Source organism: Lepidothrix coronata, unplaced genomic scaffold (assembly GCF_001604755.1).
Source record: "Lepidothrix coronata isolate B3197 unplaced genomic scaffold, Lepidothrix_coronata-1.0 Scaffold397, whole genome shotgun sequence".
Classification (NCBI taxonomy): domain Eukaryota; kingdom Metazoa; phylum Chordata; class Aves; order Passeriformes; family Pipridae; genus Lepidothrix; species Lepidothrix coronata.
In genome coordinates, this window is record NW_016690577.1 from 11,095 (window position 1) to 36,294 (window position 25,200).

Below are 25,200 nucleotides of genomic sequence, written 5' to 3' on the forward strand. Positions count from 1 at the left end.
GAAGGGCTGCAGATCCACCACATCCTGGTGTCAGCAGTGGAAAGGCAAATCTGGCTGTGCATTGGACAGGTCCAGCCACTCAGTTCCCTTTCCAGGTGTCCTAAGAACCCCATCAATCCTGAGGCATCAGCTGGAGCTGGAGGAGCTCTGCAGAAACCTCAGATAACCAAATGCTGGGACACCAACCTTGAGGATTTCATTTGGGGGGGGCACCTCAGACACTGAGGAAACAGCACCTTTGTTCCTTTCCTTCCTCACAGATCCCCCATCCCAGTGCCTTGCACAGTGGGATGTGCACCGTTTTCCAGTCCCTATTTTACCAGGAACAGGTTCCAAAGCTGAGCTCTGCCGCAGCACAGCGGGATGTGGGTGATACGAGCTCTCCCATGGCTCTGAGCAGACGGGAGCGATGGGCAGCTGTGCTGCAGGAATAAGGGCGTTGCTCCTGCTTTTAAGGAGCTGAGGAGCTGCTGGTCAGCAGTGACCAGTGGAGGCAGCTGAATGCAGAAGGGGGATATGGCTGGAGGGCCAAGCTGCCAAACCTCTCCTCCAGAGCACGTGCTGATCCAGGCAGAGCTCTATAGATTATTGCTCTGCGTGCGCTGGCCCTGCCAAATACAACTAAGTAGCGGGAGGTTGCTCTGTTTCTAATTGGGTGATGAAAGCTCGTTTAGGAGGCCAAGACCTAATGGTCAGAAGCAGGAGAGGCAGGAATGGAAACGGCACTGACTCCTGATGCAGCGAGGATGGAGCAGCCAGCACCACCTCTCCCATCTGTGTCAATCTTGGGCCTCTTCGTGGCACAGGGGAGGTGCTCCAGGACCTCTGGGCTGCACTCGGGAAGGATGGAGTTTTCTCCTAGGAAGGAAGAGGGATGGATAATACATTTTGAGCGTTGAGATGTGTTGGCTGCTCGTTTTATTATATTTGTATTAGGGTTTCTATATATTAAAAAAAAAAGGAAAAAGAAGAGCTGATTGGAATGACAGTTTTCATCGAACAAAGATTCCCTGTTCCCAGGAAAACTTCAGAATAAAAAACTCTTCAATTCTAACAGGAAAGTGCTTGGTTTCTGTAACAGATGCTTTTCTGGCTGCCCTCATCACACATCCTGCCTGGGGGAAGAAGGCAGCATGGACCCTGCAGACCAGAGATGAGCAACAGGAACCTCAGCCTGGCAGATGAGAAGGAACAATCTGGAGACCTGGAGCACGTGGTGAGCACAGGGCTGTGCACAGATGCTCCCTGCAGACTCAGTGGCTTCAAAGGCATTCTGATGGCACCTGTGGTCCTTGCAATACTTCTACAGGTACCCCATCTCCATGGGGTGAGAATGAGGCACTCCTGAAGGCACATGCTCTGATCCTCCCACATGTTGGTACTCAAAGGGAGAATGTAATGCCCTTATCCCCACTGTCATGGGGGTCTCAATAGAGCTGTCCTTCAGCAAAGCCCCTGCTGCATCCAAAGATCCATTAATTATACATTTGGACCATGTGCTGTGTTTGCATAGGAGGGGAGAAGAAGGGATCCATGTACATGTGAGATACAGGGCAGTGAAGTGATGGAATAATTCACTTAGTACTGGGACATTTATGAGTCACCTTCCTCTTCCCCTCCCCTCCGAGGTAGATGTCATAACGGAGACTAACCCTGCAGTAATCTCCATATAACATATGTGATATGTTTACTTATTTCTTTCCTCTGTCTTCCCTGCTCTGCAATGTAAATAGTCATTTGTTCCTCTTCCAGCTGCTGGTACATGGTCTCACCAGTAGGAAATATATTATCATCCAATAAAACCAAATTCTTGGTGGCAATGATGATGATTTATTGATTTTGGCTCCATTGCATTCACAGATGGAAATAGAAGCTGGCAGTTAGCTCATGTCTTACAACCCAGCCTAGACCATTCGCCTCGGCTTGCTGAATGCTGCACTTTGAAAAAGGGATCCGCTCCTCAAAAGAAAGTTTCCAGGGTTGTGGCTGGATTCATTTAAGACTTCAATCAACGTTGATTGAATGTGAGTGCATCATGGGGACCCCTGCTTCCTAATGGAGAGCTACCTCTGGGATAGAGACATCCAGGGCACATCTCCAGCCCTGGAGTGATGTGTCCGCCCCAGTAAACATGCGCTCCGGGAAGCTCAGGAGCCAACCCAAATAAACACTGCAGAGCAGCCTGCACAGTCCTGACCCATGGAAACTTCCTGGGTCCAAGGGTCTCTGCAGCTGGAGAGGATGTCTTCGCTCACAGATGTGGTGGCTGCTCCCTTCCCAGAGGCAGCCCTTCCCTTTCCCTGCCCACCCTGACCCCATATGAAGCCATGGGGCTCTGGGAAGTGACCTGGGAGACCCGGTGTGCCTCCTTCCCAGGGTCTAGTGCTGGGCTTCTCTGCTTGCTGGCCAGAGTTCAGTAGGCAGAGCCTTCACTGGAGCAAGGTTTCCAGCCGAGCCCACACACTTGCTCTGTGAGAAGAGCTGAGACCTCTGTGGTTGGTTCGTGTTTCGGAAGCCACTTGTGTGTGGAAGCCTCTTGGCTGGGCACCACTGGCTTTGCAGAAATTTTTTTTTTTATTTTTATTTTAAATTCTTTTTTCCTTGTTGATTCTCTGACCAGGCCAGGAGAAACCCTGGGAGCCACTAGCCTGCTTAGATACTGACATTTTTTGTGCAGGGTTAATGGAGTTAACAACTCAACCACCTTGGCTTGCTAAATCAGCTGTTTTGGCGACCAGTTTTGAGCACCCACAGAAAGTCCTTGGCTTGTAAAAGAAAAACCACATGCAGTCTCTGAAGCCCCAACATTTTGCTGCTCCTCAGATTCACAGTTTCTTTGGAACTACACCACCAGGGCTGGATGGAGCCAGGGAAGGGCAGTCACTTCCACCCTGCCACCTTCACCCTGGTAACCCCCAAAGAAACCTTTCCTTGCTGGTATCCCACTTTTGGTTGCATCACCCACCGAGGACATGATCTGGTGGAGAGGGGTTTGCCCAGAGCAGCTGATGAGCTGTTTGCCCCAGCAGGAACCTGCTGGCATGGCCATGCCTGGGGTTAGATGGGATTACAACCACCCTTCAAACCTCTACTTCATCCTCCGACTGCTCCTGGTCAGAATCTTTCATCTGTTTTGGGAAAGTTTGGTTAACTTTCATGTGGTTTCCAAAGAAGAAAATCATCCACCAGAATTTCCTGTTATGCCATCAGTCTCCAGCCCGGCCAAAAGGAGCAGTTTACTGTTGTTTACATAGCTGCAAAAATGTACGAGGGCCTTCCCAGCCCAAGGTGCTGCTTATTCTAAAAGCCTGGCCTCCCGAGGCTCCGAGTGCCATTTGCAGCTGTGTTTTGCTCCACAGGCTCTCGTTTCTGGGGAGGGAATTTCTCCGAGGCAGGAAACCATGTCTTCACATGCCTCCCCGCCGTGCCTCGTGCCAAGGGGCCCTGGTTCTGACAGGGGACGAGGGATGCTCCGGGAATTGCAGATGTGTGCTGGAGCTGGGAGAGCTGGGAGGGGAGCTGCTCTGAAAGCTCCTGCTGCCAGTGCTGTTAAATTGTGGCATCTCCTGGCTGGGCATGGAGGGAGGAGGATGGCTCGAGGTGTAGCTGCCAGGGCTGGTGAAAGGAGGATCCACAAGGCAGGAGGAGGGAGAGCAGGAGGAAAGCGGCGCATGGAGCTTTCCAAGAAATCTTGCTGCTGTTTGGGGAATGATGCCAGGCAGGAGCCAGGTTGGCACCCCATCTAAAAGGCCTCTGAGATTAGTGGGATGGTGAGCAAACAGTCTCTATCACAAGGGCTTTCTTGGAAGCAGAAGGAGAACATGTGGCCTTCTGTATTTTTGTGTTAATTGGCCTCTTTTCCAGGTAGTGGGTTTTGGCATATGGAAAAGTGGTACTTGCACAGGAAAATAAACTTGCTTTTTGAAATAGACCCTGAAGGATTTAGGAAGCTCAGGGGAAGCTACTGCACCCATCCACTCCCTGTGCCTTCACCATGGGGGACCTCTGGAGTCCTTCAAACAGTGACAAGGAAAAAATCACCCTCTCAGCAAACGCTGCCTGAAGTGTGAGTATTAAACAAACCATCTGTCCTCGGAGGTCTGCTGTCTGGGGAGACAGGTTTGGCAAAGCAGGTCTGGCTCCTGGTCTTGATGGGAATGTGTATATGGGGGAAAACCTCACCATAGTCAGGGGGTCAGAGGAGAAGAGGAACCATTTTGATTTGTACCTTTTGAGTACTGTAGGCATCATTTAAGTCCTGAGTGGCCAATAACCCCAATCTCCCAGCTGCCTAATGATATGCAACAATGCTCTTAATTGCAGGGCCACAAATATGCTCCAAGGGCTGGAGCCCCTCTGCTCTGGAGCCAGGCTGGGAGAGCTGGGGGTGTTCACCTGGAGAAGAGAAGGCTCCAGGGAGACCTGAGAGCCCCTTCCAGGGCCTAAAGGGGCTCCAAGAGAGCTGGAGAGGAACCTGGGACAAGGGCCTGGAGTGACAGGACAAAAGAGAATTGCTTCCCACTGCCAGAGGGCAGGGTGAGATGGAATATTGGGAAGGAATTGTTGGGTGTGAGGGTGGGGAGGCCCTGGCACAGGTTGCCCAGAGAAGCTGTGGCTGCTCCTGGATCCCTGGAAGTGTCCAAGGCCAGGCTGGACAGGGCTTGGAGCAACCTGGGCTAGTGAAAGATGTCCCTGCCCATGGCAGGGGGTGGCACTGGATGGTCTGTAAGGTCTTTTCCAAACCAAACCATTCTCTGATTCTATGATTTGTTTTGTCACTGAGACCTAAGCGATTTACTGCAACAGGATTACGCTCCTGCTGGTTGGCAGAGCAACACATGCTTAATGGAAAGCAGCAAACCCTGGATCTAGAGGTGGTATCTGCAGTGATTTCAAGGTGTCTGGTCTTTGAATAGGGCTGGAAGACCTGCCATGAAGATAATCCCATTTACCATTAAGTTCCTTTCACCTGCAAGGTTTTCATTTCCCAGCAGAAAGAGCTGAATCACCGAGCCACCCCCAGGGCACTGATCACAACCCATAAAGTGCACTGAGGTTTATGAAAGGAAAAGCCAAGTTATGTGGGTCACACATCATATTTGAAGTTTATAAAGGGTTAATAAAAATTTAACAGGCAGTTTTGCAAATGGTTACTCACTTTGGTGCCTAAAGTGGTCCTTCACAGCCATCATTTGCTCATTAAGATCAATATATAATGCAGAGCATTCAGAAAACAGTACTCTGCTTATGATTAGAAATAATTTAGTTTCTTTTTTCTGATATTTTAACAAAAACACAGTTCTTTGAAATGCACAAATGAAATGCTTGAAATTGTTTGCTCTTTAAGGAACAAACTAAACTTTAAAACATATATTTTGTTTTTACGAGAAAAAAAAATCCCCAGTTTTACTTATTTCCTTTTTTTTTCCTTTTCCAATATGGAAAACTACAAATAAAATAAATCCTTCAAGCCTTTTTCATAATATACTCATCTTTTTTTGCCACATTGACTTTAAAAAACAGTTCATGAACATACCCTTAACTAAGACCCCATGCTTGTATGTTTATATAGTTATTTATTTACAGCATTTTTAAAAATAAAACTTCATTTTTCCATTAATGGAAATGTATGTAAATAAAGAATGATAAAGAAGTCACTTTTGACCTAAGTAAACCTGTAAAATTTTTGCCCAGCCCAGAAGTGATTTCAAAATATGGTTTTAGGAAAATCTCCATGCAAGGTAAAATAACAGTTGTGACCAGCATAGAAAACATTATTATTTCAGATTTTTTTATCAATTTTAAATAACATACCAGATCATTCTCTTGTATGTTTTCCAGTGGATTTTGGAAAATGTTTCTCTTGCGGAGCAGGGCAAGAAAACTGGAGACTTGGGGTTGCCTTCTTAATGGAAACCAGCATCACATAATGCTTTCCAATAAAAAGAATGTTCTACACGACTGGAGCTCCAGTCCTACAATAATCAGTCAGAATACAATTATCCATCCTGGAATTAGATCAGTAGAGCCAGTGAAAAAAAACACAAAATTTTTTTTTTTTTTGCTTTTCTGTTTCCCTAAATGAAAAGTTATTTTCAAAATTTTTTAAATGGAAATGTGCTTGCCTGAACTTCAAACACTGGAAAAGACCTCTCATCATAGAATCAAAGAATCATGGAATAGTTTGGGTTGGAAGGGATCTTTAAAGACCATCTCATTTCAACCCCCTGCCATGGACAGGGACACCTTCCACTAGACCAGGTCGCTCCAAGCCCCATCCAGCTTGGACTTGGACACTTCCAGGGATTCAGGGGCAGCCACAGCTTCACTGGGCAACCTGTGCCAGGGCCTCCCCACCCTCACACCCAACAATTCCTTCCCAATATCCCATCTAACCCTGCCCTCTGGCAGTGGGAAGCCATTCCCTCATGTCCTGTCCCTCCAGGCCCTTGTCCCAGGTTCCTCTCCAGCTCTCTTGGAGCCCCTTTAGGCCCTGGAATGGGCTCTCAGGTCTCCCTGGAGCCTTCTTTTCTCCAGGTGGAACACCCCCAGCCTGCCTCCCACCAGAGGGGCTCCAGCACTCTGATTAGTTTTTGATAAAAACTATATTGCTTTCTGCCCTCCTCCAATTTAAACTTGGCAAAATAAAAATATATCTATAAAAATTGTTTATTGACTTTCTCAGTGGGAAAAAATTCCTGTTTTCTGTCTCATTGTGCTGGTCTTAACAATGAAGTTATACAATGGGCAGCTTCTCTGCCCAGCAGCGGGTGCCCTGGGAAGGTAAGTTACACAGTTTCAGAAAAAATCCTGCACATTTATGTGTTGGTAGAGGAACAAATCCTCACCTTCTGCACAAGGGTGTAGGACCTTCAGTGGAAATATGGTTGAGGTGGTCTTGGGTTCCCATTTCAGCTGCAAGGCAGCATTTTAAGCAGCAGTTCTGAACCTAGTCCATTCAGTCCAGGTTCTGCCTGCAACAGGAAGAAGGCACAACTGAGATATATAGCGTTTCTCCCCAAAATCCCACTAATCCCAGATTGGAGAATTTCCTTAGCCTGATGTAGCCCATCTACCTAATGATCCCACTGGAGTGCTCCTCCAAGTGCTCGTCCAATCTCCCTGGGACCCCAGGTAAACTTTTCACACCTGTAGTTCCCCTTGGCAAAGATTTCCACTGGTCCCTCACCCACCATGGGGGAAACACCTCCTTTTGTTTATCTCGAGCGTGGCTCCTGCTGCCTTTGCCTGGTGCTTCTCCTCTCCCACATCCTGCACAGATATGCCTCAGAACAGCCTGGGGAGGAAGGTTTCCCACATATGAATCATCTGCAACGCTCCCCAGAGCATTTCTTGGTGCCCTCCATTCATGTTAAGTGGCCAATAAATTTCCACAGCAGTTCAGCTTGTGAGGGCTGATAAGATCACAGCGAGAGAGGGGACAGCGCCAAAAATATCGAGCTTTTTAAAGGATGTGCCATATAATGCTTTTAACATTTGGAGTCCCTGAGGCCAGGGGGATCATTAGATCATCCACTGTGACCTGTGTGATGCAGGCTGGAGAATTCTGCCTGCTTACCCCCACGCTGAACCCAGCAGTAACTGGGGGTTGTGGGAGTGGGTAACACTGAAGGTATAAAAAGCACCGGCACATGAAACAGCAGCTTCAGTAGCAGGGAAGGATAATGAATCTGTCAACTGCAAGCCACTGTCCTGGGACTGGAGAAGGAAAAACTAATGCCTAAATTCACACAAGTGAGGTAAGGAGGGCAGGATGCTCGTGGCTACCACATGCTCTCAGTTTATGGAGGGGCTGAGAGCAGAGTTTGATTGCTAGGGGGGAGTGGGAGCATGGGAGATGGAGAAAATCCCAGGTGGCTTTGTTAAAGACAGATTGCGTTGCTCTAATGTAATATATAATCATAGATATTCGTTAAGATAAATGGCTTCTTGGACAAGGTGAACTAATGTTCCAAATCTGCGATTTAATACTGGGTTTGAATGAAAAAGGGGTGGGGATCTAGGCATAAAATGACACAAGCAACAGTTTGTACATTCAGAGGGGTAACAGGTCAAAGAAAAATATTCCTTGTCTCTGGGGGACTGACACGATACCTGAAGAACACATTGAACGGGTGAAAAATGCAGGTAAGGTGATATTGTCAAATCTGAGTGTACCAAAGAGGTAAGCAAAGTAATTTTGTGGCCAAGTTCAAGGTCAAGTGCAAGCCACAACCATTCCCTGAATTGGACAGCGGTGGTTTGGAAATGAGAAGATCAGAAAGAAGGATATGCTCTTTCTTTGTGGAGTGACTAGGGAGCACCAGTACGAAATATGTTGGTTGCAAACAGGTTTAGGCTGAAAAGGAGAAGAAATTAGACCCTTAGAGATGTGGGACTCTGGACCCCTCACCAAACTCAGGGCATGAAGAGCCCAGAGCTTCTTGTGTCTCGCCGGTAGGCACGATCCTGGAATTGGAAACGAAGGCTTGTGAGATGATGTGTTGGGTGTCTGACTGACTGGAATTTCCAAGAGGGATTAGATGAACAGCTGATGCCCATGTTTGTCATAGAGCATTTACAGCACATTAAATTAATCACAGGCTTTGGAACTTCCTGGCTCCTGCAGGGGATGAGCATTATTTCCTCACCACAGCTCCTTTCCTGCTCCTTGTGCAATCCCAGTCCTGCATTTGTTTTTTTGCCTTTCCCTAAAGGTTTGGTGACTGGTCTCAGACAGAGCCGATGACCACAACACCAAGATGGTCCTCAGATGGGCCTTGCTCACTGCCTCTGTTGTAAAAGCATCAGTGGATCTGTTCTCAAGCACAAATTTCCTTCCAGCTTAAATACTCAGTTAGATTTGGGGCTCCTACTTCTGCCACAGGATGGATCATGGGCCACTTCCAAGTATTATACTCCCTTGGCATAATTTATGCTACTTCATGTCCAAGCCCATGACTTTAGCACTGAAATTGGGTGATTTTTGCTGCACCAACACATCAGCTGCATTACACAGAGGGGTTTGTTTTTACTGTAGCAACTGTGAGTAAAACAAAGATCTAACAATGTTCAGGTATGGAAAGCTATTTTTGATGAGGTGATGTCAGTGAGAACACAAGGAGAAGAATGAACCCCCACTCTTTCTCCCTCTCAGGAGCTAGCTTTGATTGATCTATCGGCTCAATGATTAATTGATCAATTCAAGATTGATCCATTTTGGCTCCTCATCAGAGGCAAAGATTCTTTCTCAGGACACCACAACAGAGGAATAAAAGTGCTTCTTATCTGCCTCTCCATGGCCACCTCCTTCATCTCATGTTATTGCCTTTTCTACTGGGGCTGAGGGCTCCAAGTGACAATCTGGAGCTGCATTTTCATCCCAGGTTTCAAGTGGTTCTTGCACAGTCCTCTGACTTTCACCGGCCCTACAAATCAGACTCAGTCTTGTGAACACCTCATGTCACCCTATGTAGAAGGGACAGGAGGAAAACATCACAGTAAAAAAATCTCTGGACAGGCACCATGCTCTGTGGAAGAGCATGGCCAGACCTGTTTCATTGCTGGGCACTGGGGACAGCAGCCTTCTCCCGCCATCTGTGTATAATAAATGAAGAATTTGGGTCATAAAAATTTTTGCCCTGTTTAAGATGCGCGGTATTGCTTTTCTCAAGCTAACTGCCCCTGGCAGTTCCAGTTAATACTTCCGTTTGAAATAAAAACCTTAAAAACCTTTTAAGTTGACATTTAAAGTAATTTGGGAAACAATGTGAAAACATAATCTCTCTTCCAGGGTCTTTTTTTGCGAGGTATGCAGCGTAGCAGCTCTGCAAACCCTTTGCCCATGGCAGACAGGCTCCGTGAAGCCTCAGGAAGAGATGTTTGTGCTGGTTGTGCAATATCAACTCTGGCTCCCAGCCTGGCCTTGCACTGCTGTGATATTTGTAAATGCATCTTTTCTCCAAGAGTTTTTACCAGCTAATGGGAATCTCCTATTAAAATAATGCTGGAGCAGGTAAAGGTGCTTAGGGAAGTGTTGGCACGCTCCAGGACATGGCACATCTGGCTGGAGCCTTCCTTCCCTGGCAAGTGGTGAGCAGAGCTGCCTGGCATGGACCCACGGCCTCATGTTCCACCATCTGCACAGGGCCTGACCCTGACATCCCACCCGCCTGCAGGGCAAGGGCCTGGATCTCCTCGTTTTCCCAAGGGAAACATGAGTCACCCCTTCCCAGACAAATCCCTTTGCACCTGCACCAACCCTTGGCAAAGGAAGTGGGAAGATGGTTTTGTGCAAAATACCCCAAATGTTTTCACTTCGCAAGGGCTGGATGGGCCCGTTTCCCTGGAAATTATTTTTAGCCATTTTTCCACAAACATTTTTTTGCCCTCGAAAAATGCACAGAAGTTTTTAGGGTAGGGTTTTTAATTTTTTTTTTCCAGTTATCATGTGCTTGGAATCTTGTCTTTAGCAAGTGCATGGCTGAACAGCTGTCTGTGACATGGAGAATTACAAACATCATTTCAGCTCATGATTTTGTTTACATAGTTTGTGGAAAAATGGTAGAACTTCAGTGATGTCTCAGTGATGTTAGAAATTTTTTCTCAGGAACTTGGTTTTAGAAAGAAGGCCTTTCTGGTGAAGGGAAGTCTTTAAGTGCACCACACCAAACTCAGGCAACTTTGAACTTCCCAGGAGTTTTACTGTAAAACAAATGAACAGAATTTCTCAGGAGAAATGTTTATCACACACACACAAAAAACCCCAAACAAACCAACAAAAAAAAACCAGCATGGAGAGGGAATTGTTTTGAAATTGCTTCCAAATTTTCCTTTCCAGTTAATCTGCAGCTGGATGACTATTAAATCCAAGACACTCCAGTTTAGGCCAGTCCCAAGAAGCACATGGTGAGAGATTTCCCAAAGGCACTAATCAGAGATATCATGGAGAGAAAATAAGACATGTATTAACTGAAGGCATCAGAGGCAGAATTCACCTGATGGTATATCAAGGCCTATATTTCAGCTACCCAATTTATATCCCTCTATAGACAACAGAGTTCTGGTCAATATGGGATGGCCATGAGAAATATTTTCAGGTTCCATCCTCCTCAACCTAAAGTAGATGCCTATGTTTGGTCATGAAAATCACATGTGAAATATGAACTTTTTCCCATTCAATATAAAAAAAAGCCCGTGATGAATTGCTCAGGTGAAGACACCCATGGCATTGACAAGAAAATTAAAAGATAACATATTTTAAACTGACCAAGTGTCTCCAGGCCAGATGGACAGGTGGCTGCGAGTACTGTGGTTACACTCCTTAATTAATTCATTCCACCCCTTAATGAGTTTTAAAGATGATTCTGGAGTACCAAGGCCAGGGCATATGTTCAACACTGGCCAGGACAGGAATTTTTATTCTGCCAGCACTTCCAGTGTTTTGTAAAATGAGAATCACTCCCACTTAAAATTAAAAGCTAAAAGTCACTATTGCCTGCAGGATAAAAATACTGAAAGAGAGGATTGGGATGTTTTGTTAGACTGGGTTGCAGGAGGTAATTTGTTTTGACTTTTACATTGTATCAACTGTTAAGTGCAGCTGAACATGTAGAACCAGATAATCTAATAGAACAGGATTGTATTATGATAGAAAAGTCAAAATGTCACAAATTGAAACTACGCTATCAAAATGCAGTGTTTTGACTTTTTTCCTGACCAAAAACTGTCATTGACAAGTTCCTGCCTGATTTCAGAAGGAATAGCACTTTCCAGAGGAAAACCTCTAGGTCAAAAACATTTTGACTGGCTGTGTTAAGGGCAGAAACAGAGGGTGAGCACAGGAGAAATAAATGCTATGGCTTTTCTGCCTGAGTCTTTCTGCTCAGTCTTACTCTGTCCACCTTGGTGTCTAAGGGACAGAAGTGGAGCTGGTTCTGGGACATGGATAGCCACACACAGCCAGACACAGCCTTTCTTCCTTTAGACAAGAGTTACAGAGTCCCATTGACTTGCTCTGCTCTTTACTCTGCTGAGGGACCAACACTCACGATAACCCAGAGATCCTCTGAGATTATCCCACATATCTGATAAAAAGAAGTCCAGATGGTGCCCTCCTCTGTTTGGCTCAGAGGCAGCTGATCTTGCACTCTGATGTGTGCCTGACTATTTCAGGCACTGTGTAGCAGAGATATTTAGAATCAACAGACCAATGTTATCACCACAGCAAGAATATTGGGACTTAGTCAATACTGAAAAACAAACGACTCTCCCTTTCTCAAACTTTGGATTTTTTTCATCCAGAGTTCTGTGGAGCAAGAGGGGAGACTTCCAGTCTGTAGTTTTCACCTGAGAAATCCAAGGATTTTGAAGTCTTCATTTTCTTGCTACCCAGTAGGTCAAGCACTGAAAAGCCTCATTATCCCCAGAGACAACTTACTGCTGATGGAAAACTGCGAGCAGCAGATACTGTCACCAAGGACCCTTCTAAACCATGGCTCAGGGCAGTGTTTCCTCCCAGCTCCCACTCATACATGTCACTGCAGAAGCAGCTGAACACTGTGGTTAAATTGAGACCCCGAGACCTGGGAACCTCTGGTCTAGGAAAAAAAAAGAGTGATTTTTTTATTCTGGTACCATTGATGTACACAGCACTTCTGGAGCTTTCCTTCCATGGAACATTTTCAACACCCTGACTCTTCATGTCAGTGCTCAGTTCCACTGACTCCCAGCTCTGTGCTTAGTTGTTAACTTGCAGTAGCACTGCCCTGAAGATGAAAACTTCCCTCATTTAGAGCCTACAGAATTTATGCAGTAGATAAAATCACTCATTGTTGAGACAAAGGGGCTACTTGCCCCAAAGAGTCTACAAGTCAAAGCCCTCTTGCAGTGAGGGTTCGTGGTCAATGTCTGACCCACAGAGGCTCCACTGATGTGTGTTTGCAGCTCTTTAACACATGCTCTAGAACAACTGTAAATATGTTTTCCATCTAGGCCCTTCCTAAGCCGTACTGAAAATGATGGTTGGAGTAAAATTTTACGCCACACTTTAAGGTTTATGAGTTTGCAACGCGTAATTTACCCCTGGTAAGGGACGCAGCGGTGGTTTCGTGCTCCGTGTAATGCTCAGCCAACATCAGCCCTAAAGATAGATCATCAGTGTTTAAATTGTGAAAAGAATGTTGATGACATTTTCTTTTCTTTACTCCGCTAAAGACAAGAGAGGTTCATGTAAAACATAAGCTCTGGCCCCTTTCCAACATTAATGCAATTTACTGCAAAAGTGCTCACTTTTTTAATTAAGCTGGAATGCTGCTACTCTTCTTGGGAATGCAAAGAGAAGGGGTTACTGACAGAGGGAAGGGCTAATGACTGCAGCCTGCTCTTAACTGAGCAGAGCAGGGCTTTGCCACCTCTGCCAGGCTTTGCTCAGGAGTAAAATTCACTCAGCGGAGCAGACAATGAGCAGCACTGGGTCCCGGCAGGCAGAGAGCCTGTTCAAATACCTAAGGAGTAATTCTGCAAGCTTCTTCCCTCTTCGGTGAAGTCACCATGATCAAGTGGCTGGGATGTGAATTTCAGAGGCTGATCCAGTTTCTGAATAAATAAAAGTCTGGAATTTTTTTTTTTCTTTTTTTTTCTGTTGAACTTCAAATGGCTCAAAATGAAGAATCTACACCCCCTCCACATGTGCCCGTAGCAAGCTGTTTATGAAAGGAGAGCATAAAATATTTGATCATGGTTTTGATCCAGAACATGCAAACATTTGTCCTCTTGTGCTGGCTTCACCTGGTGGCTTTCATTTTCTTCGACATAAAGACAGGGTGAAGCGGAGTAATAGAAAAATAGAAAACATCTTTGTCGAAAATGAGATTGCAGCTGTGTAACTGGAGCGCACAACCATAAATCAGAATGTCAAATCCAAAGCACATGACTTTTTGCGAGTTCTCCATGTGTGCTATAATGTGATTACAGCCTGGTTACTATTATGATTTAAAACAAAGTCTTTCATGCTAGAAACAAAATGCGGAATGTGAGCAGCCTGGGGGAGAGAGATGGAAGACTTAGCCCTGACTGTCAGAGGTGGGCTAGAGGGTTTCAAGTGCTTCTCCGTCAGGTGTGAGGGGACGAGGGAACGACTCAAGCTCAGCTTTGGCTGCAGCCTTAACATCAGGGACAAATTAGGCGGTGCTGTTCAGCTCTGTCTAACAATCCCCAATTAGGGATGGGGTAGGTTTCTGTCTCCCCATGTCGTAGAAAATCCTAAAGCCAAATACACAGATTACAGAAGTCATTCTTTTCTGTCTATCATATAAACAAATGGTCCAGCTGTTATTGCTAAGATTCCAGTTTGAAAACTTGGACTTTCTTGTATAAACTTCAATGTAATGGTATTTAAAGTGTCATAGACAATAAGCATCTAATCCTAGTCAATAAATTGCAGACTAGTTGCATGAGCTTCAAGAGCTGTTAAAGACAGCTGTGCTTTTTTTGTAATTCAAGTAATTTCCAAATCGGGCAGCCCTCCTGGTGTATTTTCAGACAAACACAGTGTGCTCAGAAAATGTGTTGTTTGGAGCAGCACGAGCATGAACGCAAGGGCGTCACATCACCCGGAGACAGAGGGGAGATCACATTCTCCATTTCTAAGAAGCTCAGGTTGACAAGGGGGAATTGCTGAGATGTCTGTGAAATTAGTAAATGGCCCTACAGATCTCCCGAGGGGAAAAATGTGGCCCCTGTGGAGAAGAAGGGGAATAGTCCTATTAACTTCAGTTGAGCCAGCAATATAAATGGGTCCGTGGAGACTCCCGTTCCTTTCATAGAGAGGGGAAAGAGCACAAACATTTTTTAACTATCACTCAGCTGTTTTGGAGAAACAGCAGCCTGTAAGGTCCGAAGAGGGTGGACAAAGCAATATTTTCCAGGAGTCAGCCTGCTGCCATGCCCCTGAGGAAGGCTGGTTGGAGCCACACGGGCTCCACCAACTCGAGGTGTCTGGGACACATCTCAATGCACATGACTCCTCCTGCTGGGATCAAACATGAGGGGTCAGAAGAGGGCTCCTTGGGTAGCAAATTTTGGGATCGTGATCATGGTTTTGCAGAAAGAGCTGCAGCCACCAGCCTCTCTAATTCCCCTCGTTGACCTCAGTAGGAGATCAGTGCTTCTAAAGACCAGACAGGTGCTTGCAATAAGCTTTCAGAGCCTCCCCACCAGGCTCAGGGTGGAAACCTTGGCTCAGATGTATATTTGCAAGGTATTTCAAACGTTACATTTGAAACCAGTTAGCACAGGGTCACTGCCTGGTATTGTGGGGTGCCCTGCGGGGTTTGGCGGAGTTGAAAGGTGTCGGCGCACTTGCTGCTGGGCTGTCACTCTCCCTCTGTGGCAGCTGTGGTGACAAACATCCAGTCGAGCTGTTTCAAGGGTATTTTTCCACATCTGTGAGCACCGGGCAGATTAATCTATTCCTTTCCCTCCCACCCCCCTGTAAGTCGTTTTATGACCATCAGACGGTTCACACCTGAGGAGCAGCTTTGCCTCCTGCGAGCGCTGCTCTGCAGCGCTCAACATCTGCCCCTCAGCACGTATCAAATATCCCTCTCCTTGTCAGCAGCATGAGTAAAACAGACAAGCTGGCGGAGAAGATATAAATCAAAAGCCTTCAGTGAAGGGCAGGATTTTTCCAGACCTTTTCGTGGGGCCGAGTCCCCGGCACACTCACCTGGGGGTGCATAGGTCCCACTGAGCACCTGCTGCAAGGGCATCCCAACGCTGGGCTGGGTTTAAATATGTGCAAGCAAGGTGTTTTTGTCAAAGCCATGTCTCCCTGCCTGTGTTACCCCGGCGTTGCGTGGGGAAGGGTCCCAGGATGGCCCCAAGCCCGGGGCCGAGACCCGATCTTGGAGCTGGGAGCCTTGGGCTTGATTTCCAGCTTGGCCACAGGCTTCCTGTGTGGTCTTGGGCAAATCATACACTGCAAGGCCCTCTCTCGGTGTGCTGATATTTTGAGAGAGCCGTGGTTTGGCAGGTGAATGAGCTGAAAACGTGTGCAGGGAGAGGAGGTTTTATTATTAGCGCCGGTTGGAGCATAAGCGTCAGCTCTGCCAGTGCGCGTTGCAGTTTTGCAAGTGTCTCGGAGCAGGGCTGGGAGGAGAGGGCTCACCGGGGAGTTTGTACACCAGGGTTTCACCCCTGCCTCGTGTGCAAATGGCAACATCTCTGGGAAAGCAACCCTTGCCGATGGGAGCAGCCGTGAAACGAGTCCATCACCACGTATGTTCTCAGGAATGTGCGCCTGTGTGGGTCTCTGCAGACAACCCTGATTCATCACCTCCAGAGCAATTAATAAAACTCGGCTGGCCCTTCCCCAATATATTGAAAATGATTTGCAATTTGAGAGTGAGACCCAGTGTTGTTTTTCACATGGAATCAGTTTAATTAATCACACTGTTTGAACAGCTGGGTCCACCATGCATTTCTACTCGAGTTCAGCATTCCTAGAAAACTTGTCAAGAATGAATCAAAATAATACCATCTCCCTGCTTCCAGTGATTAATCGCATATCTCTCCTTCTCATTCACACCTAAACATCAGCTAAATCAAAAGCAGCCTCCTTCCCCACCATTGAGCTTGTGGCTACTTGCCAATCTAGGATAAATTATCTAGAGAAGGCTTTGAAAAGCTGTTGGTTTACCCTCAAACTTTTGTTATCAACGTCTGTTGCAATTTCACATGTATTTGTAGTCTCTAGGAGCCAGGGACCGCACAGGAAAAAAGTGCACATTCCAAAATTAAGGATTTGTGGCACAGAATTAAAAAATAAAATTAATTTCTAACATCTGGAAGTCCAAGTGGGGTATTTGCTGGAGGTCTCCAAAGGGCGTCTGAACAAAGGGTCAGAGTTTTGAAGAATATGGCTCTGGTTTCCAGCACGAAATCTGGTATGTCCTGAACTTTTCTGTTTGCTTAAAACAAGACCTTGACTTTGGCTTTGCAGCAGTTTGCCAATGCAGATGGTGGATCCTGGTCACCAACACCATGTGTGTGCTGTGAGCCACGGGGTTCATGCACCAAGTGATGGCTGTGCAAGAAAGGATGAACACACAAGAGGTGAATCCACATGGGATTTCTCCATGAGTCCCTGCAGGTCTGGGGGGCTCTTGGCAAGTGGGTACAAGTTACAGCTCTACCAAACAATGGGTTTTGATAATGCAAAAATGAAGATGTTTGTGAAAACAAGGGAGAGCTTCAGGCAGACATGAGAAGTTTGGATTTTTGAGGGCAAAGAAGAACCCTTTAGGCTGTTGGAATTGCCCACCCCAAAGGTGTCACAGTATAGCACAGCTCCTACCAAGCCCCTATTGCAGAAACCTGCTCCCAGCCCTGGGAAGGGTGATGGCTTGTTTTCCTCCTACCATGGAAGGAGGTAGGCACGTGCCATCGGGCATGAGTCTTGAGAAGTCAAAAAGAGGTTAGAAGTAGCTGAGCCTTCCCCAAGGACCACCCAAGAGGAGTCAAATACAGGTAGAGTAGAGTTGGGATCAAAGAAGAGATTAGAGTCAATAGGGAGCTAAAAGGTTATATCTGGTCCTTTCTGTGGATCCTCTCTCTAAGAAGCTTTCTCTGGATCCTCTTTCTCTTTCTCTGGAGAAGTAAAGTGTCCAGAGGAACCTGTCCTTCATCATGACAGGGGATGCAAGTGGGATAGTGAGGTTGGAAGACATTGCTTTGATGTCTTCTTCTGGTCCCAACATCTCTCAACGCTGCACGAGAAAGGCATCAGGCCTGGAGATATGGTCGCCATCACTTTGGAGGCCACCTTAGCCCACCTGTGCTCCACATGGAAGCACTTGAGCTGCCTTCAAGTGAGGAAAGCTCTGTCTAAAAGGAACAAATACTGTCCTGGTGGTGCCTCACCCCTGTCACAGCATTACAGGGTCAGGACAAGGCATCGTGTCCCATATCCAGTCAGCACAGTGACATCCAGGGATGGACACATGAATGGACAAGTCTGAGGCTGCTCTCCCACCCTCCTCTCTGTAGTCTGCCTTGACATTAGTGCCATCACAGCCACCCATCCCCACGAGTGAGTCCTTCCCCGTGTCTCCTATTTCCATGGGAAACACTGTGAAAGACAGGTACTCAAGGGTGAGGAGAAGCTTTGTGTCCTTCTGGGCTGGCCATGGAAGGCCTGATGGGAGGCCATCAATCCGCCCTGTCACCAGGGGTGCCAATTAACCAGAGTAAAGTGCCTCTGGGCGATAAGCAAAGCCACTCGTTGACCTTCTGAGGGCTGAGCGATAGCAGGACAAGCCCTTAACTTGACAGCTCAGTGGGCAGCACATGACGAGACCCTGTTGCTGGAGGCAAGCTGGCTTTTCCCAAAGGATCCCTGTCTGCTTTTTAAGCCCGTAGTGCAGCATTTTGGTGGTGATTTTGCTAATTCTCAACGACTGGAAAAGGGCGGGTGTCGTTTTCCCATGATCATTGTGTTTTTCCATCCCCCCGTCCGCTGACCCATCTGCAAGAGCCCTGCCACGACTTCTGGCAAAGCAGATGTCCTGCAGGCTTTTAAATGGTGACACGCAAGTCTGTCTGCCAGAGTACGTATGTCACAGCTCCTGCCAGGGCTTTTGTCCTTAAATGTGCTGTTGGGTGACATTATTAATGTATTAAATACCAGACTGCTGCAAAAATGAGTGCTCAAGATGAATCACGCCTCACCGTCCCACTCTAAGTGTTCAGGTTAACCTGGCTTGCTCTGCAAATCCTTCAGGAGCTTCCTATCATGCTGTTTAACTCACTGGGCTCACACATGGCAGCAAAGGGAGGGAATAATCTGTCCCCTGCATTTGTTGTTGGCAGGAAAAGCAATCCTGGGTGTATCTTGCAGCAAACTCAAGAAACTTTCTAACAGAGGTGATAACAAAGTCAGGATGAGAGCACCTGAGGAGGATGCTGTGTCTCCATCACCAGTCTGAGCTGGCTCTGCCATGGGGCAGGAGGATGGAGGAGGAGACATCTGGAGTCGTCCCAGCACTGGGACCCACACATCTGTGCATGCAGGAGATGTGATGATGAAATAATTTTGCTGCTCCCTCAGGCATCTCACCCACAAGTTCCCCTCATCAGATCCCACTTCTTCTATATGTTTCTGGCAAGAAAATGCATACTTTGGGAAAAAAAAAAAAAAAGAAAAAAGAAAAAAAGAAAAACCCTGGGTTTGCTCTCCATAATGATACCAGATATCCTGCCAACAAAAATACAAACCCTGAAATGGATCTAGCTCTTTTCCCACATTTTTCTAAATATAAGGTCTGAATAGCAGCTCCAAGCTCTCGCCTGGAAGGAAAGCTGCAGCCCAGTGCTGGGGTTTAACTCAGCAGGGAGATATTGCCTCCGGCAGTACCTCGAGATTGCAACCCGGATGGGGGGTTTCCCTGCAAGCTGCCACTGGCTGAGCTGCTCCATCAAGGCTGGAGCACGTGGGCAGCTGTGTGGGGCCAGCCCAGGCTGCATCCAGGCTGGGGGGAGACTTCTGTTGGGATAAAAATGGAGTAAAACCAGCAAGGTGTCAGGATCCCTGAGATGTCTGGGCAGACTGGGGCACCAGGGGAATTTGCAACCAGGTGAGCGGCCACTGCTGAGCTCAGATCCATCCTTGAGTGTTCCCAGCCTGGCTGTACCTTGATCAGATGACACCTCCAGTGATAGGGCTCGAGGGAATGGCCTGAAGCTGTGTCGGGGAGGTTTAGGTTGGATATCAGGAAAAGGCTCTCCCCCCAGAGGGTGGTCGGGCACTGAACAGGCTCCCCAGGGCAGTGAGTATGGCCACAAGGCTGCCAGAGCTCAAGGAGTGTTTAGAGGATCCTCTGGGGCACATGGTGTGACTCTTGGGGATGGTTCTGTGCTGGGCCAGGAGCTGAACTCGATGATCTTTGTGGGTCCCTTCCAACTCAGCATATTCTCTGATTCTGTATCCTTATCAATCAAAAGAATAATAGGCCATTGCAACTCACACAGTGGAGCAGAGCAGTCATACTGCCTACATGAGTCATTTCTAGTTGGTAATAGAGACTTTCTAGTTTCCCTTTCCACTGCTTGGATTGTAACAACACAAAAAATATTAAGAAATAAAGTAATTAAAGATAGAACAAAAAGATAAGCTTGAGATAGAACAAAAGCGACTTTTTTTTTTCTATTTGTGCACATGCAATTCCCCTCCCTCAGGTCTTGTTACAGTGTCCAGGATGAAGACCATGGGGATTACAGCCCAGATGTGCACAGGTATCAGAAGAACATAAAGGTCCCCATGAGTTCAGCACCAGTTGGGGCCAGTATAAATTAATCCATACTGGAGGAGATCAAGGTATGTACATCCCTGATTGCTCCAGCTCTCTCTAGATGCTGTGGAATTGCTGGTGCCCTGCCTGGGAAGGGAACTCCAGGGCAGGGATATCACTCACAGGAAGTTCAGCTGAACCTGGAGGTGTCACAGACAAGTTGAAGCCCAAGTGGGGAATCTGATTGAAACGAGCAACTTTCTTAGTGGGTTGGGGTCTCCATTAAAATCTGAATATATGTGTCTTCTCAGCTGTACTGCCCTCCTGAGGGCTGCAAGGGTGGGTTGGCTTCCACCCACAATTTAATCATCATATCCTTTTCAGGGTCTTTTCCAGGTCTAGGATTGCATTAGGTTTACAGGACCACCCACCACCACCTCCCCTTCAGCTTGTTCCCATGGGTTGCTTTTGCTCATCACACTCCTTTTGCCTTAGCAGGAGCAGGAGAGGTTGGAGATGCCACAGCTCTGGAAACACAGACCACACAAACCCCATCTTCCAACCCTGAACAGAAATATGCACCAAGGAAGACTAAAGGAAGCCTTTTTGAGTGCTGAAGGTGGGAATGACATACACATGGGGACCCTGCTGGACCTTCCCCTGAGCCAGTGCCATCTTCCCAGGTGCTTCCTCAAGCCACAGGTGTCAAACATGGTATCTGGTAAAAGAAATTACCTTTTTTTCTGAATAACTTTTGGACAAGGTCACCATTTTTGAAACGGTGCATTTTTCTTCAAAGGACATTGGAAACCCGCTGATCTGTATTTTTATTTCCCCCCCCCCCCTCGGTTTTCATTTTTTTCCTCTCATTCTCTTTTTTATTTCAATTTTCTTTTTCCACTTCCGATGTCTGGATCCTCCAGTCCTCCCATTAAGTGGAAACGTTCCTTTGAGTGGGAAGCTGCAGGGATGTGTCTGGGTGAAGCCTCCCAGGGACGTCTGGCCCCGAGCTCGGTGGGAACAGACTCTCAGTCACTCAGAGCAGACTTTTTTTTTTTGTGTGGCAGTCACTGAAAAGTGCCTGGTATCTGCCTGTGCTGTTTCAAATGTAAGTCATTCAAAACATTCCCCGTGTTGTTTTTTTTTTTTTTTTTTGCTCATAAAACTGCTGAAGTACATCCTGTACAGTGAACAAATTACTCAGCTTTAAGCAGATACTTATGCTAATTATCCATGGGAAACTGTTTCTGCCATTGTAGTTTTTCATCTGCTGGCATAATATTCGAAAGGTTTTATGTGGCGTTAACTATCAGCAGTAAAATCCCCCGAAAGTAACATGAGAAGGAAGAATCTGCTCCGCATACATTTATTTTCTTTAAATGTTCTTGATTTGCCATCTATGAGATGAAAGTGTTTACACTCAGCACTCCCTCCCCATCACTACAGCAGCGTCCTCCCCCTGCCTGCTCTTCCTTCAGTTTATTTACCAAAGAATATTCATATTTTGTAAATCCCAGGTATTTATCCCCTTGATTATTTTGGCATGGTGCATTTTGAGGATGTTTGCTTTGTTTTAAGCAAATCCTTTTTCTCCCTTTGAAAAGCAGAGCACTAGTAAAAACAAAGGCAACGGCAATATTTGTTAATGTAAGTCCACGCTCCTAAAATATTTATTCTTTTTTCATATGAAGAAGATTAAATGCTTGCAAAATTCTACAGACACATGCACATATTTGACCCAGAAGGACATCTCTTGGGATTTGTAACAGCAAATGTGTGTTGAACAAAACGTCTTGGCCCTGCACAAACTTACTTTGTGTTCTAAAAGCCAAAAACTTCATTTTAGCATGACCTTAGAAGAATAGTGATACTTTTAGTATTTCCTGGTATTTGGTGCAAGGAATGTTTTTATTTGAATGCAGATGTCATTTGGTTTACAGGAAGGATTTGGTAACATGTCCATGCCAGTACTGCACTTATCCCAAATTTCCTGCTATGGAGGAAGAACATATGTCAAAGCTCACTGTTTGTTAAATTGAAAAGATTCAGTACACCAGAAGCTTCTCTTCTAAACATTGTGACTTTGTGCAATTTACAGAATGTTCTATCTCCATTAAACAATAAACCCTTGACCTCTGGAGCTGGCTTTCAGGATCCTGCTATTTGAGAAGGTAGACATAATGGATGGCAATAATAAATGAAAAGTTCAAGAGGTTAAGAAAAACTGTTTAATTATTTCTCTAGAGCGTGGGCTGCAGAAGAATTGCATATCTGCCTTCTCTCTTGCAGAAACCCTGCAAGGAATGACTCCGGCAGTGCAGCTCGGGCAGGGTATAAAGCAGGTTGCTGGCCCTCAGCTGTGTTTATGAACAAACAGTCTCTGGATACTCTTCCATCCCTGAACCTTTCAGCTTTCTGTGAGTTAACTCCCTGCCAGCAGCGAGCCTGTGCCAGCCCCACAAACCTCAGCATCTGTTTTGCAAGGATCTTTTATTTGTTAGCATGTGAAAGCTATTGCTCATGTGTGCTTCCCAGCTGTGGTGGACTTGGGCTTGGTATCTTTAAAGAAATCTTTGCTTTATTTGGTTGTTAAACCCAGACACACACAAAGCAGCATGTTCTCCCCCCCCCCCCGTTATGTGAGCCTGTAATGCAACCTCTGCTAACAGGTCACCCTTCCCTGCCTTTCCTCTCTGGTAAAGTGAATTCAGGACAAACTTCATTATGACAAGAAAATCGGGAGGCTTTTCCTTCCTTTCCTTGAAGGGGAAGCTTTCTTTTTCACGCTCCTGTTTGGTTTCTGTCACAGTGTTTGCTGCATTCGATTACTACGGGCTTTATCATGGGACTGAAAGCCCCGAGCTAAAATCATCATCATCCAGTTATGCAAGTCACTGTACAAACACTCAGCAAGAGAAAGGCTGCTCCAAAAACAGCCACAGCAGGGCAAGGGGTGAGGGAGACACAGACCAGAGTCAAGCTCAAGCACACCCAGGGCAGAGCCCCAGAAAGGAGCTCTTGAGGTCCACCAGCCCTTGTCCACCTGCTGATGAACATTTCCTTCTCTTGGACATAGAATCACAGAATCCTAGGGTGGTTTGAGTGGGAAGGGACCTTAAAGCTCATTCAGTTCCACCCTCCTTCCATGTGCAGGGACATCTTCTACCAGATTCGGTTGCTCCAAGCCCTGTCCAACCTCGCCTTGAACACTTCCAGGGATGGGGCAGCCACAGCTTCTCTGGGCAACCTGTGCCAGGGCCTCCCCACCCTCACGGGGAAGGATTTTTTCTATGCCTCCTGTTGTGGTGCCTCTTGGAAGGTCTTCCTTGTACCTGGAGTGTGTCAGGGCACAGGTATGGGTTGGATGCAGTGGTAGGGTCACCCAAGGAGGAGCTGGACCCTCTCTGTCACTGGGACACAGAGCCCTGTCCTGCAGTGGGAGAGCCACCCTGGTGAATTTCTCCCACCTGATTCCAAGGGCAAATGTTCTGCTTTGGGATCAAGTTTGCCATGCAAGATGTGGTTAGTGACATGGTTTAGTGGTGGGCTCGGAACTACTGGGTTAAGTGTTGGATTCAATGACCTTAAAGATCTTTTCCAACCTAAATGATTCTATGATTCTATGCTTGGCCCCCTTTTTTATGTGTCTTGTGTGGCTCGAGGCTTCCTATGAGGGTGCTCTGGAAAAGGAAAGTCATCATTTAAAGCTGGGGCCAGGAGATGAAGCAGACACTCCTTTGGGGTAAATCAGCTTGTGTACATGATCTCCAAGATCCCAGATCAGTCTGTGTTGGCTAGAGAGTTGGCCAAGGGCTTTTTATGACAGCTTTTGAAAGGGTTTTAATAGCTTTTCACACTCACTTTCTCCATCTAAGTGCCTTGATCTACAACTTATACTACCAGAAGTAATTTTCCCAACATGGGCCTGATGTAAGAAGAATGGCTTGACTGGGTTCTTCCTAAATAATGCCCCCCAAATCAGCTTTCCCTCTCTGCCTACTGTGTTGGATATGAAAGCATCCCAAACACAAGGCCCTGGTGTCCCCACAGCTCCGTCAAGAGGGTGGGAAACACGACGTCAGGTTGTGACCCTGATTGGACCCTCTCTGTTTAAATAAACAGCCCAGGTTTCACGTAATGTTGTACTCCATCATAAGCCCTGGAACAACAACAGTGTGGGAACCACTCATGTGACTTCTGTGGGATATGTCAACAAACAGAAGGAGCATTGGGCATTGGTGGCTCATGCTGCAGGTTGGGTGGGACGTGATCTCAGTCTGCCACCACGTGAGCAAAAGGGCTTTCCAGAGCCACCACCTGTAAAGCACAGAACAAGAAAAGCTTGGGATGGGAAATTCTTCAGGCCCAAAGTAAGTTCTAAGAAGAAGTACATGTGAACATCATTTGCAAGGATAAATATATGGTAAAATGGTCTAATGCTTATTGTGGAAACAGAGGGGATCATTCCCAAAATGTGTTTGCCAGCAGTCTCCTTCTGCACCGCTGAGGTTGTGATGCAGCCTCCTGCCCAGGTTTGGGTTCTTTCCACAAGTGAGATGATTTTGGTCCATTAGCCATAGAGAGGCTGCAGCCACGGCCTGTAGATCATGGGAAAAACTCAAAAAAGTCCACGGAGTTCAGAGGTGTAGTGAAGTGAGAACATAGTCTGTGTTCTCACACAGTTTCTGCCACATCCTGGCAGAATCACCAAAGCAGAGGGATTTCTCCTCTCAGTCACAGTCCAGGAGTACGTGACATTTTCCTCACACTGGCTACTTCTACAAGGAGAAGGCCGTGGGATTTTGAGGTCAGTCTTCCTTGGTAAATTCCCCATCAGCTAATGACTAAAGTAACGATTCCCCACCCTGTCCCCTCCCTTCCCCTCATGGGTGTGGTGGGAGAACAGTCTCAT